The sequence below is a fragment of the Mus caroli genome, unplaced genomic scaffold (genome assembly GCF_978045245.1).
Source record: "Mus caroli unplaced genomic scaffold, Mus_caroli_1 scaffold_10, whole genome shotgun sequence".
NCBI lineage: Eukaryota > Metazoa > Chordata > Mammalia > Rodentia > Muridae > Mus > Mus caroli.
Window position 1 is genome coordinate 57753712 of NW_028227265.1, and position 18041 is coordinate 57771752.

General features: G+C 40.1%; 1 pseudogene; it reads left to right on the top strand.

Moving 5' to 3' along the window:
• The first annotated feature begins 1086 nt into the window (after positions 1-1086).
• Positions 1087-4139, top strand: LOC110300850 (adenine phosphoribosyltransferase pseudogene; annotated as a pseudogene).
• The last annotated feature ends 13902 nt before the right edge of the window (positions 4140-18041 follow it).

Here is an 18041-nt window from a genome sequence, read left to right on the forward strand (position 1 = left end):
AACTTCTTTTCTGGTCCAGTCTATTTGGAGTTCTGTAGGCTTCTTGTATGTTCATGGGCATCTCTTTAGGTTAGGGAAGTTTTCTTCTATAATTTTGTTGAAGATATTTACTGGCCCTTTAAGTTGAAAATTTTCATTCTCATTTATACCTATTATCCTTAGGTTTGGTCTTCTCATTGTGTCCTGGATTTCCTGGATGTTTTGAATTAGAATCTTTTTGCATTTTTGCATTTTCTTTGATCGTTGTGTCCATGTTTTCTATGGAATCTTCTGCACCTGAGATTCTCTCTTCCATCTCTTGTATTCTATTGCTGATGCTCGCATCTATGGTTCCTGATTTCTTTCCTAGGATTTCTATCTCCAGCAGAGTCTCCCTTTGGGTATCTCTGTATGTCCATGTGCTGTTAATTCCTGTTTCCTTGCTCTTGCCCTATGTGTTTTTTATGATCTACATATACATTGCATATATTTTCATCTGACCATCTCTAGCTGTTTGAACATGCATTCCCTTTTAGTAACTTTTTCTTATTCCTTCACTTTAAACAATGACACTCAGGCTACTGGGAGATGAATACAGACCTGGAGTGGATGCATAAGTCTTTGTAAGAAGTTCAGTGAGACCTTCAGAGTTTTTACCTATCTTTTATTGTTTATGTGGCTGTTTGAAGGGGGGATTCAGGATGCAGGTTCTTTATATTTACCTCAAGCTGTCCTGAACTTATTCCATATACTAGTCTGGTTGCCAACTTAATGAGATTCATCTGCGTTTGCCTCCTGGATAGGATTAAAGGCATGAGCCAATATACCCAGCTTGCCCATCCTTTTTTGTAGTTAGTAATCATTTTTACAGTTTTTCTAATGTGTGCTCAGTACTGTTGTTCTGTCTGTCTCTGTCCGTATGTCTGTTAATAGACATTTCTCATGCAAGTCTATATCCTATTTAAAGGGCCCAGAAATGGCAAGGGTGAACCTCCTTTTCAGTTTCCTTTAAAACTTCTGTGTTATGTAGTAAGTGTGGAAATCAACAGAATAATACAAATATATCTCTAAAGAAGTATGTATTTGACCTCCTACTCACACGGAGCCATGTCCGAACCTGAGTTGCAGCTGGTGGCGCTGCGAATTGGCAGCTTCCCTGACTTCCCCATCCCGGGCATGCTGTTCAGGGATATCGCACCCTGTACTTCTTCTGAGCCTCCATCCACCTCCTGGCCAGTCACTTGAAGTCCACGCACAATACAAGATCGACTACATCGCAGATCTAGACTCCAGGGGCTTCCTTTTTGGCCCTTTCCTAGCTCAAGAGCTTGGCATGGGCTGTGTCCTCATCTGGAAGCACGGGAAGCTGTGGAGCCCCACTGTGTCAGCCTACTATGCTCTGGAGTATGAGAAGGCTGAGCTGGAAATCCAGAAAGATGCCTTAGAACCCGAGCAGAAAGTGGTCGTTGTGGATGATCTCCCAGCCACTGGAGGAACCATGTGTGCGGCTTGTGAGCTGCTGAACTAGCTACCAGCTGAGGTGGTGGAATGTGTGAGCTTGGTGGAGCGGACCTCCCTGAAAGGCAGGGGGAAGCTAGGACCCATACCGTTTTCACAACACAGTCATAAAAGAACACATACTGCACAGAAACCTTATGAATATAATCAAAGTGGTAAAGCCTTTTCAGGACACAATAGTCTCCAAATGCATAAAAGAAAAAATACTGGAAAGAAACCCTATAAATACCCTATAAATCAATGTGGTAAAACCTTTGTAGTTCACAAATATCATCGAAACCATGGAGAACACATACTGGAGAAAGCCCCTATGAATCCAACAATGAAGTAAAGCTTTCACAACAGGTCATCTCTGAAGTCATAAAAGAATACATACTGGAGAGACAGTGACATGTTTCCTCCAGTAGGGGTGGCATTTACTAAGTCTTTCCAAGTGATACCACAAATTGAGAAGGGTTGGTTTTCTGAGTTCAAGCCCACATGCTTGCTTTGTTGGAAATGAACCAACTCATGAGGAAAAAAAACCTTGTAAGTAAGCCTTTAGGTGCCTCATCATCTAGGTTACACAAATGAAGGTTTGCATGAGAAAAACAGTGATGAATGTAAATTGTTTGTTTAGTGGTTTGTTTTAATTTTACTCATGTGCTGTTAGTGTGTCTTTCTGTGGGTACATGTATGTGCATGCTGGTTACCAAGAAGGTTAGACTCTTAATATTCTTGTAGCAGGGATAAAGGAAGTTGTCAAAAACTTGATGTTGGCCCTGGGAACGAACTTGTCTTAATTTCTGAGCCACAACCCTAGACCTCTAAATATTTTAAAGCCTTTATACATTATCTTGACATCATGAAATAGAAAAGCACTCATACAAGGCAAAACTCTATACATGTAAATAATTTGCTGAAGATGTTAGACATCACAGTTTTCTTCAGTTTCAAGACAAAGATCTTGTTTCATTGTCTTCTTAAAATTATTTACCATGTTTACTCAAGTGTGATGTTAGAGGTCATCATTGCCATTTGTATCTTGAACCTTTTGGATTAAGTATTGAAGTTTACTGTGTGTGTGGCAAATCCATTTACTGACGTTTATTTGGTGGTTCTCATAACCCTTCTGTGAATTCTGTTCTTTTATTGCCCTTCATTTGCTGATATGAATTTTTCTGCTAAAATGTATAGAATGGGATTCCTATCATCTAAGTGGTCAATTGTTCATTTCATTTCTGTGATCACACTTTTCAAGTCAGTGTGTCTACAAAAGGGTGGAGGATGTTGTTACTAGGTTCTTTTTTCATGTTTTCATGAATTCCATTGAGATGTTGTTTTTATCCAGCCTGGCTTGGATATCAATAATTAGTCAGGGCTACATTTCAAGTCATGATTCTCATGTGTCAGCCTCCTGAATACCAGTCATTACCAGTGTATGCTGTTTTGTCAACACATTTTAATAATGCTTATGTTAAAATTCTTTTTTTTAAAGATATATTTATTTATTATGTGTGTACACTATAGCTGTCTTCAGACACTCCAGAAGAGGGCGCCAGATCTTGTTGTGGATGGTTGTGAGCCACCATGTGGTTGCTGGGATTTGAACTCTGGACCTTCGGAAGAGCAGTCAGGTGCTCTTACCCACTGAGCCATCTCACCAGCCCCCATGTTAAAATTCTTAATAGAAGATAATATAAGAAACATGACATACCTTATGTACGTATTTAAAGCAGCATTTTCATGTATTTGTTAGAGATATTTTAAGGTAGGATAGTCAGCATTCATGTTTATATCTTGTAACATTGGTTGATATTCTATGGATGTCTTTCTTAGGGCTTTCATTTTTGTGAAGAGACAGACAGCATGACCAAGAGAACCCTTATAATAAAAACCATTTAATTGATGCTGGCTTACATTCTTTGATGTTTAGTCCATTATCATCATGGTGGGAAGCATGGCAGCATGCAGACATACATGTTGCTGCGGATAAAGCTGAGAATTCTATATTTAATCCAGGTAGCAGAAGAAGACTGTGTGCACCACACTACTTGTAGCTTGAACATATATGACTTCAAAGCCCACCTACATAGTGACACACTTCCTCCAATACATGGATGCCATACATATTCTAGCAATCTCCTAATACTGAGAATTCCTGTGGAAAAGCATATGGGGTCCATACTTAATCATGCCACCCCATCAACTTCCTGGTCCTCATAGGCTTTTCATCATAACACAATACAACATAAGTTTTTCTTTTATTGGAAAAATTGTGTTTTTCTCAGATATTTTTTGTTTTTTCCTTATTCACTTTACATCCCACTTACTGCCCCCCTCCTGGTCACCCCTCCCATAATTCTTCCCCTATCCCCCATGCATATCTCTTCTAAATGGGTAGGGGACCCCTGTGTATCCCCTTGCCTTGGCACTTCAAATCTCTCCAAGGCTAGGTGCTTCCTCTCCCACTGAGGCCAGACAAGATAATCTTCCTCCCCCTTTCCTCAGACCTGCTGAGCCTGATCCATACAGGTGAGCTTCCCTTCCCCGACTCATCCTTGATGGGTCCTCTGGAGCAGAGATACCCTGAGCAGCCTGATATCCCAAGAAAACCTCCATTCTCCTGCTACCTCTGCTCCCACCTTCATCAGACCTGCTGAGCGTGAAGCATACAACATGCCTCTATCCGCCTTTGAAAGACCCACAGCCTATCACAGTCTCACCAATATGTAAAAGTACAAAGTTCAAACTCTCTTCTGAGATTCATGCAATATCTTAACTGTAATCCCCTATAAAATGAAAAAAACAGATAAAATACTTCCCATAGTCTATCATAGTCTCAACAATGTTTAAAAGTAAAAACTTTCAAAGTCTGCTGTAAGATTCATGCAATCTCTTAAGTGTAATCCATTATAGAATGAAAGGAAAACCACAGATCACATACTTCCAACATATAACAGCACAGGATATACTTTAGTGCTCCAAATTGCAGAAATTGTGGACCAAAGGAAGACCAAAAAACCTGTTTGGCAAACTCCAAACTCTGCATCTCCATGTCTGATGCTCTTCAGATCTCCAACTCTTTTCAGCTTTGGTGATGGAAACACACTTCTTTCTCTTGAGCTAGTTCCCCAATGTTAGTAGCTTCCCTCAGCAGATGTCCCATAGCTCTGGCATCTCTAGTATCCTGGGATGTCCAAGGTAATCCAGGCTTCACCTTCACAGCTTTTCCCAATGGCCTCTCTGGCCCTGCCTGCAGGGACACCCTTGCCACATACCTGGCCTCAGTATCTTTCCTAAGTAGCAGGAGGGAACTTTATATTCCCATTCACACGCTGGCTTCTCTGGGCCTTCATGCAGGACAACCCTGACAGATTCCTTGCATCAGTGGCTTTTCTTAGTCACAGAGAGATTTATATATTTGATTCTAAATCCAGAACTATATGGCTGAAGCAAGGCTGCTTGCTGGGGCCCACTTATCTTATAACATCTTTATTAGGTTTCACTTTTTCCATAATTTTCTTCATTCTCTAAGCTTGTTTGTCCTAGAACTTATTCTATAAACCGTCCTTGACCTCAGAGATCTGCATGACTCTGTCTCATGAGTACTGTAGTTGCTCAAAGGTGTATACCACCATGCTTTGACCTAAGCTTTTCTTTACCTGGAACTTGCTTTGTAGACCAGGCAGGCCTTGAATTCATAAATGTGCTTGCCTCTGTCTCCTATGTTCTGGGATTGAAGGCACATACCAACATACATGGACATAAGCTCTTTAATTTTTTCAAGGATGGAAGTTTAACTGAGTGGAATTTTGCCCTGAGGTCACCACTTTCTCAACTCCATTTAATATCTTTAATCAGGTCATCTCCTTGAACACAGGAATTAGTTCCATTCTATTTCCTGGCTTCCCTTCAATCCTTGAATCATACATTTTTTTTTTACTTTCCTTGAGAAGTTTCCTCTATTTCATCAAAATGTTGTTCATAAGAGGGAACTACAGGATAGGATTTATACTGGGCTCTTGAGATTTCCATGCCATTGCAACTTATCTAACTCTTTACTTTGTGCCACATGTAGACACTTTGGACCAGAGCAAAAATCAGTCACATTCTTTGCTAAAATATGGTAAGAACGATGTCTAGGTACCATGCTAGGGTTTTATTGCTGTAAAGACACACCATAACCATGGCAACTCATACAGGAAACCACTTAATTGGAGATGGCTTACAATATCATAGGTTTAGTCCATTATCACCATGGTAGGAAGCATGGCAGTGTGCATGAAATCATGGTGCAGGGGGAACCCATAATTCTACATCTTGATCTGATGGCAGCAGGAGACTGATGCCACACTGGGCATAGCTTGATCATATAAAACTTCAAAGCCTAACAACACAGTGACACCCTTCCTCCAACAAGAGTGTATGGAGGTCATACCTATTCAAACCACCACAATAAGTATATATTATTTGACATTCCATCCTTCTTCATGTCCCAGTTATACAATTATTGGCATTTCATCTTGAAAAATTACTTCCTAACAAAATTGTCTAGAGATGTTATATAATATAAGAAGTATGATTTATTTTTTGAAACCATATCTTGCTTGGTTGGGGGGGGGATGTGTGTGTGTGTGTGTGTGTGTGTGTGTGTGTGTGTGTGTGTGTGTTTGTAATGTGATTGTGGGTTTGTAGGCCATGACAAATATGTATAGACTGGAAGACAAACTTGTGGGGTCTTCTTTTGGCTCTCTTTATATGGTGATCAAGGTGAGGTTGCCAGCCTTGCACACACAAATTATTTCCCACTAGTGCTTGAAGAAAACTAATAGAAACAGTACATCAGTAAAACGTCTCTTTTCCAGACTGTGAACATATTGTCATCTAGGGATAGAGAGGCACAAGCTAATTTGAATAATAAATACTTTTGCTTATAAAAATTATATTATCGTGCTGTAAATTTTGGGATCCTGTCAGTTTTTTCAGATGACAAAACACTTTTTCATAACACTTTCTCAGAAACACAAATGAATGCCAAAATATAGTCTCAGTGGGTAAAGTTGGTTGGTGCCAAACCTAATGATCTGATTCAGTTTCTGTGAGACCCGTATTACTCTAACAAGTGTTTTTCTCCTGTCCACATTTGGGCTCTGGCATATGCACACTTGCACACCAGCACATAGATAAGTAACAGTTAAACACACATAAGGTCCAGCGAGATAATTTTCAGCTGAACTTGAATGTCTAGGTTTCATCTGGAGAACTTACAGAGAAGAAATTGGTATTTGACACCAGTAACACTTCCTCTGATTGCCGCATACACTCCATGAATAGATGTCTTCACACAGTTAAAACTTTAAAAATGAAAATAACAAAGAAAAAATCCAAAATATTGAGAACATAGGAAATAGTTTACCAATTGAAATCTATAAATTGTTGAATTTCAAAAAGTGTTACTTTTCCTCAAAACAGTTATGGTTTCTGTTTAAATTTTACACTGTGCTTTCATCTTCTGATTCAAAGATAGGCCATCTCAAAAACATCACAACTAGACATTGTGGTGCGTGCCGTAATCTCCCCACTTGGGGACCAGTGGCAGGAAGATCTCTCTGAGTTTTAGGCCAGCTTGGTCCACATAGTGAGTTTCAGAACATCTATGGCTATGTGAAGAAATCCTGTCTCAAGCTTCCTCTCCCCACAAAAAAAAAGAATTTTTTTAAGTTATGGGAGTTTTCCTAATGCAATATAGGTGACCTCGGCTCTGATCAACAACGAGTTTTGGTGCCTTTACAGACTTCAGGAGATTTTTGTTAGCAATTAAAGTATGAGGCAAAGTGGAGAATTCATTTTCAGAGAAGTAGAAATCTCTTGAATCTGAGACTTTCTTCACTTTCAAGTGATAGAAGATAAAAGAAGCAATGAACTGTCTTCATCTCTGCATTATGATGGCACATTTGGGAGCTGCAGAGTTTTCTCAATAGTACTGATTTTGATGTATGCCCAAGTTTGGTTCCCTGCATCCACATCTGTTGGCTCAGAACTACACATAATTTCAGATCCAGGAAATCTGATGCGTTCTTCTGGCTTCCTTGGGTACAAGGTGTACAAATGGTGTAAAGACATCTATGTAACACCATATTGTGAAAAAGGGGTTTTTATTTGTGTATGTGTGTGTGTTTGTACACCTAAATGTACATATGTAAGATGTATGTGTATGTGTATTTGTATGTGTATATGTATATGTATACACACACACATACACACACACACACACATATATATATATATATATATATATATATATATATATATAATACGTATATATGCACTGTTCTGATCTTTTTTAAAAATTTACTTATTTTTTTCACTTTACAACACATTATCACTGTCTGCCTGGGCCGGTGCCCTGAGCAGACCTTAGGCACAAACTCTGCAGCCAGCCCCACAACACCCAGCATAGCTCCACTCCAAGGGGCTCTAACATGCCCAGGATCAGAGGATCACAGGATCATAGGAGCTTGGTCACACTAGGATCTCAAGGTCCCAAAGGGAGCTTGACTCCCAGAAGCTCAGACACACACAGAATCTCAGGATCACAGGATCACAGAGGCAGCTTGACTTGGAGGAGTTCTGACACAACAAGAATCATAGGAAGGACAGGCTCCAAGCCTGGGCAAGTAGCACTAGAGATAACCAGATGATGGGAGGCAAGCATAAGAACATAAGCAACAGAAACCAAGGTTACTTGGCATTATCAGAACCAAACTCTCCCACCATAGCAAGTCCTGGATACCCTACTACACCGGAAAAGCAAGATTCAGATCTAAAATCACTTCTCATGATTATGATAGAGGACATTAAGAAGGACATAAATAACTCCCTTAAAGAAATACAGGAGAACACAGGTAAACAGCTAGAAGCCCTTAAAGAGGAAACACAAAAATCCCTTTAAGAGTTACAGAAAAACACAATCAAACAGGTAAAGGAAAAGAACAAAACCATCCAGGATCTAAAAATGGAACTAGAAACAATAAAGGAATCATAAAAGGAGACAACCCTGGAGTTAGAAACCTTAGGAAAGAGATCAGGAGTCATAGATGCAAGCATCACTAACAGAATACAATCGATAGAAGAGAGAATCTCAGGTGCAGAAGAGACCATAGAAAACACTGACAAAAAAAGAAAGAACGAAAGAATGAAAGAACGAAAGAAAGCGAGAGAGAAAGGAAAGAAGGAAGGAAGGAAGGAAATAAAGAAAGAAGAAAAGATGACTGAAGATAAGAAAGAAAGAAAGAAAGAAAGAAAGAAAGAAAGAAAGAAAGAAAGAAAGAAAGAAAGAAAGAAAGATAGAAAACATTGACACAACGGTCAAAGAAAATGCAAATTGCAAAAAGCTCCTAACCCAAAACATCCAGAAATCCAGGACACAATGAGAAGACCAAACCTATGGATAATAGATATAGAAGAGTGTAAAGATTCCCAAATTAAAGGACCAGTAAATATCCTCAATAAAATTATAGAAGAAAATTTTCCTAACCAAAAGAAAGAGATGCCCATGAACATACAAGTAGCCTACAGAACTCCAAATAGATTGGACCCAAAAAGAAATTCCTCTCGTCACATAATAGTCAAAACACCAAATGCACTAAACAAAGAAAGAATGTTAAAAGCAGTAAGGGGTAAAGGTCAAGTAACATATAAAGGCAGAGCTATCAGAATTACAGCAGACTTCTCACCAGAGACTATGAAAGCTAGGAGATCCTGTGCAGATGTCATATAGACCCTAAGAGAACACAAATGCCAGCCCAGGCTACTATATCCAGCAAAACTCTCAATTACCATAGACAGAGAAAACAAGATATTCCATGAAAAAAACAAATTTACACAATATCTTTCCACAAATCCAGCCCTACAAAGGATAATAGATGGAAACACCAACACAAGGAGTGAAACTACACCCTAGAAGAAGCAAGAAAGTAATCTTTCAGCAAACCTACACAAGCATAATTCCACCCTAACAAGAAATTTAACAGGAAGTAATAATCACTTTTCCTTAATATCTCTTAATATGAAAACCAATATTACCAACATATCCTAATCAATTGAAATTCAAAAATATGAGGAATTAGAAATTTGTCTACTGTCATCCTGTGTTCTCTCTAATTTGGTAATGGGAGAAATAAGTCCAATATTGTACATTCCATATATACTTTCTGCTTGTTTGTACATGACAGGTCTTGCTGTGTGCCACATAATGGTCTTGAAATCATGCTTCTCCTATCTCAGCCTCTCTATTAGTAGGATTGTTTATTTGATGTTTTTACACTATACTATGGTTTTCAGAACAGCTTACACTCTTTAGTTAGTGATTCATTCTCAGGGAGGCCCCAAATGTACAGGTTAGTTGACTGTGTTGGTCTTCCTGTGTAGTCTCTTTCATCTTTGGGTCTCTCAATCCTTCTCCCAACTTTTGTATAACACTCTGAACTCCATCTAATGTTTGGCGGTCAGTCTCTTCCTCTCTTCCCATTAGCTTCTCCTTAGAACATTTCAGAGAACTCTAAACATGTATCAACTATATGATATATCAACACGTGTGTGTATTTCAATTCTCTGAACTCTACAAAATGAAACACACAATCCATTGTGTAGCACTGCTTTAAGTTGGCATCAATAAGCAGAATCTGGGTTCTTAATATATTGTTCTTCTATGGGCTGCCACCATAACTTCTTTGTTTTTTTCTTTATTAGATATTTACTTTATTTACATTTCAAATGTTATCCCCTTTCCTGGTTTCCCCTCCAAAAGAAACCCTATTTCCTCCCCGTTCCCTTGCTCACCAACTCACCCACACCCACTTCCTGGTCCTGGCATTCCCCTACACTGGGACATAGAACCTTCACAGGACCAAGGGTCTCTCCTCCCATTGATGACCAATTAGGCCATCCTCTGCTACATATGCACCTGGAGCCATGAGTCCCACCATGTGTACTCTTTGGTTGACCACCCTAATTTCTTAAACTCTTGTGGATTCTTCCCATCTAGAACCATGGTTTTTTATATTATTGTAAGTTCCAGATTGGATTCTTCTGATGGTTGCCTATTTTGATTTAAAGATGTTTGTCAATCTCTGTTTGTGGATTCAAATCTAGTATCTAAGTTCTCAGTATCTTCTTTCTCCAAGTCCTTCTCATTCTGATATTTCCCAAAAAAGTCATATAAAACTTCAATTATTGGGAAAAAAGCCCAGCAATTCTTATGCTGATAAGGATATGGAATCAAGATGCACTCTGACATTGTGCTTCCCTCCATCCCAAATATAGATAATATTTTCTTTTATTTTTCACTTTTAAATTTCATTTTAATTAGAAGTCAAAGGATAAATTTATTTTTCCTACACTGCTGGGTTGTACAATTAGATATTATTCCTGAATTTTTTGTACTTTAAATGTACATATTTTCCTTTCAATTGATTACCATTAGACTTCAATTATATTTAGTGACTATTTAATACTTGTAAACAAACAGTTTGATTTGGAAATGGATTATACTGAAGTGTTCTTAGATTAAATATACAGCAATTATTAAGTATCATATTTAAGGATGTATAAGGTCTAATAATGTTTTAGGTAAAATTTATCATATCATATTTTACATATGCATACTAAATTTTTAAAATGACAGATATGTATATAGTAATGATTTCTATAACCAGAATACTTTTAATATTTCTAAATAATAAAATATATTTGTCTATTTTTTTCCTTTTTTTATTAGGTATTTTCCTCATTTACATTTCCAATGCTATCCCAAAAGTCCCCATACCCTCCCCCCAACATTTTTCATTTTTAATCTCAAAATCTCCCTCAGGACTTTATTTGCTTACTTTTAAATTAAATATTTCTTTCTATGATTTTTTAAACCTTGCTTGTCATGTCTTTTATTGTTCTTTAAACTCAGTACCTTATCAGTTTGGACTCCTGGGATTCTTTAATTTGTGCTTTATGCTGTGTTTATCCTACCCCAGGTTTTCATAGCTAGCTCAGGGTTCTGCCTTTTGCCGGCCCTGGCCAGGCTTCTCCAACCTGCCTTGTTTCTGCACTGATTTAGGCCTTTATTTTCAGGCATCACCCAGGAGACTCTGTCCCGTGTCCCCTGCTTTGCTTGGCTGGGCCAGCACCTCTCACTGTGCACCAGGATGAGGCACAGTGGGCCTAGGTTAGCCTGCTGGTTTGCTTAGCACTAGCTGTGCTTCCTGCCAAGCAGAGGGCTGGTGTTCCAGAGCATCATGGAGCTCTTGGGAGAACCCTAGCTTATATCTCTCTCAGCAGCCTCAGGAGTGCAAAGCCTTCCTGAGCACTGCAGTCTGTTGAGGTCCCAAGTAATGGTAGCTTCAAAGCACTGCCCTAATCTCTCATAGAAGCCTTGTTTTGGGAGAGTTTTGTAACTAATTGCTATATCATCTGTGTTTCTCAGAGTTTCAAGCCCTGCTTGGCAATGTGGAAGGGATGATGATATGATATAATATGTCCCTTCCCCTGGAACAGAGCCAGCAGGGCTTCGGCCTCCACCAGCATGGATGGTTGCTGGGCTTGTTTGTATTGAAAATATATATATATATTTTTTTATCTCATGTTCCTCCATCAGGAAATATTCTCCCTGACAAGGTTAATGATTTCATGATAATGAGAGACAGAGTAAGTCTAGGAGACAAGCATGTGTCTAATGTCAAAGTAAAAATGGTGAATGCTGAGACCTTGAGGACAACCTTTAAGGATGTGGAATGGAACTCTTAGAATATGAGTTCAAAATATGTAAATTCTCAACTTTCAAAAAATGAGGCTGGGCAGTGGTGGTGCATGCCTTTAATCCCAGCACTTGGGAGGCAGAGGCAGATGGATTTCTGAGTTTAAGGCCAGCTTGGTTTACAGAGTGAGTCCCAGGACAGCCAGGGCTACACAGAGAAACCCTGTCTGGGGGGTGGCAGGAGAATGAGGATACAAGGTAAGATCTCCACAGACCTAGAAGAGCAGAGGCAGCTCCACTATGACCCTGCTTGCCAGAAAGAGCTCAGAAAGGCAGGCAGATTCAAAGGCAGGCAGATTCTTGAGTTCAAGGTCAGCCTGGGACAGAGCAATTTTAGGTTCAGGCATGGTCTGAGTGGTAATCCCAGGACAGGATCCTACTCAGCTAAGTTCAGTATTTTTCTTCTTACAAAAGCTGTCAGATCTCTGAACTCATTTGCAATGTTTAAAACATGTGCTTCCTTTCTTTTTCTAAGAAACAGGGGCTTGTGGTGTGGAATGCTGAGTAATGAAATAACCAAAGGGAACCTGGGATAAATGACTGCATTGCTGCACTGATATTTAAATCAAAGAATGTGCCTAGGATTGGTAGGGCTGAGCTATCTGAGTGAGCTGTCTGGGGGTCTCCAGAGAAGGTTGTCATAAGCAGAGAGCATTTGGAATGCTGTCCAAAGCAGAACATGGTACTGACATAAATACGGAAAAGTTGATAAATGGTATAATATCCAAAATGAATTCAAGACCATCCAGTACCTTCCCCCTTCGAAAATGACTTTCCAAACTATACTAGCAGGCCAAGTACTGAGCCAGATAAGGAAGCTGACTAAACAAATGTAAAAACATAGTTTTAGTGGTCAAAATGATTAAGTTTGCAGCTACTAAAATAATATTAGCTGTTATCAGAGAAATAACCATAACAAGATAGCAGCTCCCAGAGAAATCCCCCTACCCCGCCCCACACTGAATTCTGAAAAAGATGACAAACCACCCTGACCTTGCTAGGATTCCCTGTGACATTAATAGCTGTGACTGACCCATAAGTTCAAATGCACTATTACTTTGCTGACCAAATCATAATAACCCACCATGGGGGCAAGCAAAGTGAGTCACTAGGCCAAAGGGTTACTTAGTCACTATACAAACCAACCAATGCCTGAAAGGGTTACTTGCTACACCAATAAGAACCCTGTTGTTCAAATCTGCCCCTTACAAAGGTATAAAAAGTGTGTTCTTTCTTTGTTCTGGGTCTCTCCTCTGGCCTGCATGCTGGGAGGGGAGTCCCCAACATGTTGGATCAATAAAAATCCTCATGCAGTTTGCAGCAATGGTGGTGGTTTCTGTGGTCTTTGTGAGTGAGGGTCTTTTGACGAACTCCAACAATGGAAGCAAATTAAAGACCCAGAATTAAACTGACTCATCTATGGACACTTGATTTTCGACAAAGCAGGCAATAGTACACAATGGAGAAAAAAGCATCTTCAACAAAGATTGCTGCTCTAACTGGATATCTGCATGTAGGAAAATGCCAATAGATCCACATCTATCACTCTATACAAAACTCAAGTTCAAGTGTATCAAAGACCACAACATAAAGCTGGATACACTCAGTCTGATAGAAGAAAAAGTAGGGAGTGGCCTCAAAGGCATCGTCACAGGCTTCCTCAACAGAACACCAAGAGCTTAGTCTTGAAGAACAATGAAAAAATAGTACCTCATGAAGCTGAAAACATTCTGTAAGAAAAAGGAAGCTGTCACATGCACAAAATAGCACCCTACAGAAAGAAAAGATTTTCACCAATTCCACATTTCCCAGAGGGCTGAGATCCAAAATATGTAGACAACTCAAGAAAGTAGACATCATCAAACCAAATGACCCAATTAAAAATTGGGTACAGATCTAAAGAGAATTCTCAACACAAGAATCTCTAATGACATAGAAGCACTTAATGGAATGTTCAGCATCCTTAGTCATGAGGGAACTGAAAATCAGAATGACTGTGAGATCCCATCTTATACCTGTCAGAATGGCTAAGATCAAAACCTCAAGCAACAGCTCATGCTGGAGCAGATCTGGAGCAAGGAGAACACTCCTCCATTGCTGGTGGCTGGGAGTGCAAATTTGTACAATCAATTTACAAACCAATTTGATGATTTATCAGAAAATTGGGAGTTGATCTACCTCAAGACCCAACTGTACCACTCTTGGACATATACTCAAAAGATGCTCTACCAACCACAAAGACACTTGCTCAACTGTGCTCATAGCAGCTTTATTTGTAATAGCCATGAACTGGAAACAGCGTGCATATCCCTCAATGGAAGAGTGGATAAAGAAAATTACACAACATCTACACAAGTTAGTAATACTCCACCATTAAGAACAATGACATTATGGAATTTTCAGGCAAATAAATAGAACTACAAGAGATCACCTTGAGTGAAGTATGCCAAACCTTGAAAAACAAGCATAATATATATTAGCTCATAGGTGGATATTATCCATGAAGTTCAAGATAACCATGCAATAAACCACAGGTTCAAGAAGCTAAGTAACAAAGAGGACCCAAGGGAGGCAGGAGACTGCTAGAATTCTATGGAGACAAGATTAAATATCAGGTATGGATGGAGGGAGGGGACTGGATGAGGGATTGTTTGACGATGGAGACAGAAGGGATGAGGTTGTGGGAGGACAGAGAAGGAGAATACTGGGAGAGACAACTGGATTGGGCATGCACCTATGGGATGAGCTGGAAACCTAGCACACTGGAAACTCTCAGATCAGGACTCTATGTGGGTGATCCTATCTAAGACTTAACAACTAGAGATATGAAGCTTGAACCAGCATTGCCTGCAACCCAGAAAACCTTCCAATGCAAAGATTAGGTCATCAACTCAACCACAAAACTTTAGACCCACAATTTCTCCTTTCAACAAAATATATAGGGGCAAAAAGGTGGACAGAATTTTAGGTAATAAACAGCTACTGACTGGCCCAGCTTGAGACCCAAGACATGACAGAGAACCCACATGTGACACTATTAATGATATTTTGCTATACTTGCCAACAAGAACCTAGCATAACTGTTATTAGTAGCCAGACAAGACCCCCAGAGGAAATATGGGAACACCAACCCACCAACAAAGTTTTTGACCCAAAATTGGCCCAGTCTAAAAAAAAAAAAAATGCAGGGAGTAGATACTGAAGGAATGACCTATTTTTTTTAGTCAGTCCATTTTGAGACCATATACAGACACCAGTCCCTTACCCTATTAATAATGCGCTGCTGTACTTGCAGAAGGAAACTAGCATACCAACCCTCTGAGAGGCTCTACCCAGCAGCTAACTGAAACAGATGCAGATATACAAACATTGGATGGAAGTTGAGAACCCCTGGGGAAGAAATTAAGGCCCTCAAGGAGTTAGCAACCCCACAGGAAAACCAAGTGTCAACTAAGCTGGACTCCTGGGAGCGCCCAGAGAGTAGAGCCACCAAGCAAAATGCATACATGGGCTATTGCAAGGCCCCTGAAACATTTGTAGCAGATGGCTGCCCTATCTGGCCTCACAGGGAGAAGATGTGCCTAATCCTGCAAGGACATGATCCCCACCATGGTCTGGAAGGAAGGTGTGTGAGGGGTCCAAAAGTGGGGCAACATTTGGGGTGTGAATAAATAAAGGCTTAACAAGAAGCAATAGCAGCCTAGAGGTGTTAGAAGGGCACTGCTTAACCTGATGTGTTTACAGAGCCACCTCACTGTGCTCCTCAAAAAATCCAATTGAAAATTTTCACTATGAAGCTGGGCTTGATGATTCAAACCTATAATCCCAGCAGTTTGGGAGGCTGAAACAGGAGGTTTATAAACTCAGGACACAAAAATGAATTTAATGCCAGCTTAGGCACTAAGTTGATCGTGTCTAAAAAAATAAAGTGGAAACACATGGTTGGGGCATGCTAGAGAAGCAGCTCAGTGGTAAGGGTTGTGGCCTCAGTTTCCATCTCCAGCAGGAAAAACACCCACATTTTCACTGCCTGTCTGAGAATACACTGAGGGTAAGATGGTGAAATCAGGCCAGACTGAAGGCAGAGGCGCTGCCCAGGAAGTGTCAGCCCAGGCCTAAAAGGTGCAGGTTAAAGAGAGGCATAGGATCACTAACAGCATGGATAAATCAGAATATTTCTGACATACTCTTGTTTCAAAAACCTGCTGCTTCCTCCTGGTCCTGACCTTGGATTAATTTTAAGTTTTATTTAACTATTGAATTCTGGTTTCCTGAATATACCAAAGGGTGGGGGGGCATAGACAGCCAGCTTGGAATCCCAGCACTTGGGAGACTGAGACACGGGAGTTCAAGCCAGACGTCTCTCCATCTGAGAAGTGTTTCTCCTGCCCCTCTAACTATACCTTTCCAAGTTGCACACATGTGCACACATGTTGCATCACTACTCACACCTCTGTAACCTCCATAGGCAGACAGATGCCTCTTCAAATGAAGCCTCTTATTGTTCCTGTGCCCCACTCATTAACCTGAAATAAGCGTGCCTGCTCACGGGTGAACAAGTCTCAGGAATCTTGATGCACAGGAGAATACAGAACAACTGTTCTGGCATGTGAAGCAAAGAACAGAATCTGAAGATAGACTAAAGGACAGTGGGTTAGAGATCTCTGTCCACTCAACTTTGGCATTCCAAAGAAACTGGCAAAAGATTCTATAGCTTTCTGGTTCTGTTCTTACCACTGCCTATTTGTTTGTTTTTTACACAAGTCATTTCTTCTGCAAAGAGGTGGTTTAGAGGACATTTATATTTCTTTTTTTTTTTTTTTTGAAACATACTCTCAGTAAGTAGTCCAGGCTGGCCTTGGGCTCAAGACTTTCCTTTAGAGAGCTCGGATTACAGTTGTGACTCACCATAACTGACTGAGACATTTTTCATGAAACACTGACATCTCTTTCAGACATAGTATGGGTAGAGAGCTAGGCACACATACCATCTTATTGTGACCCAGTAAGCAAAATGTGAGCAGTGTTTGGTCATGAGGTTGAACTGATGTTCCATGGGACAACAGAAACATCCTATGGAAGGGATGCTTCAGAGATAAATGGAGGTGAGTTGAGAATAAATGAGGCAGAGTGACAAGAGGAAGCCTGTGATGGATTGTACATGTATGTACATGTGACATGGATGCTCACTTAAAACTGAAATAACGTGACATCCATCAAACAACTCAATTAGCTCCTTATTCAAAGGAAATGGCACTGCGGTAACTAGATTGCCTACCCTCTTACCCCAATAGAATTCCAAAAGCCCATCCTCTTCTTCCTCCTCTAAGGCCACATACATCACACTGCCCTATGCCTCAGTCAAAATACCTGTGGTTATAGTTGACCATCATAATCCATGTTGGTTGATAAATGTTCCAAAGGCAGGGGCCTTATGAGTTCTAAGTCAAACTAGTATACAAAGCCAGAGTTTACAAAAGTCTCCTGAGCCTACCTATCTATCTTCTAAGATACAGACTCCATGTTCTCACTTTGTGTAGGAGTTTGAGTAGAAATGGCATCCATAGACTCAAGTGTTTGAATGCTTGGCCCATAGGGACAGCCACTATGGAGGTGTGGCCTTGGTAAATATGGCCTTGTTGGAGTAGGTGTGGCCTTATTCGAGAAAGGGTGTCACTGTGGAGTTGGTCTTGGAGGTCTCATATATGCTCTAGTTTCACCTCATGCAGTACAAAGGCTACTTTTGCTGCCTTCG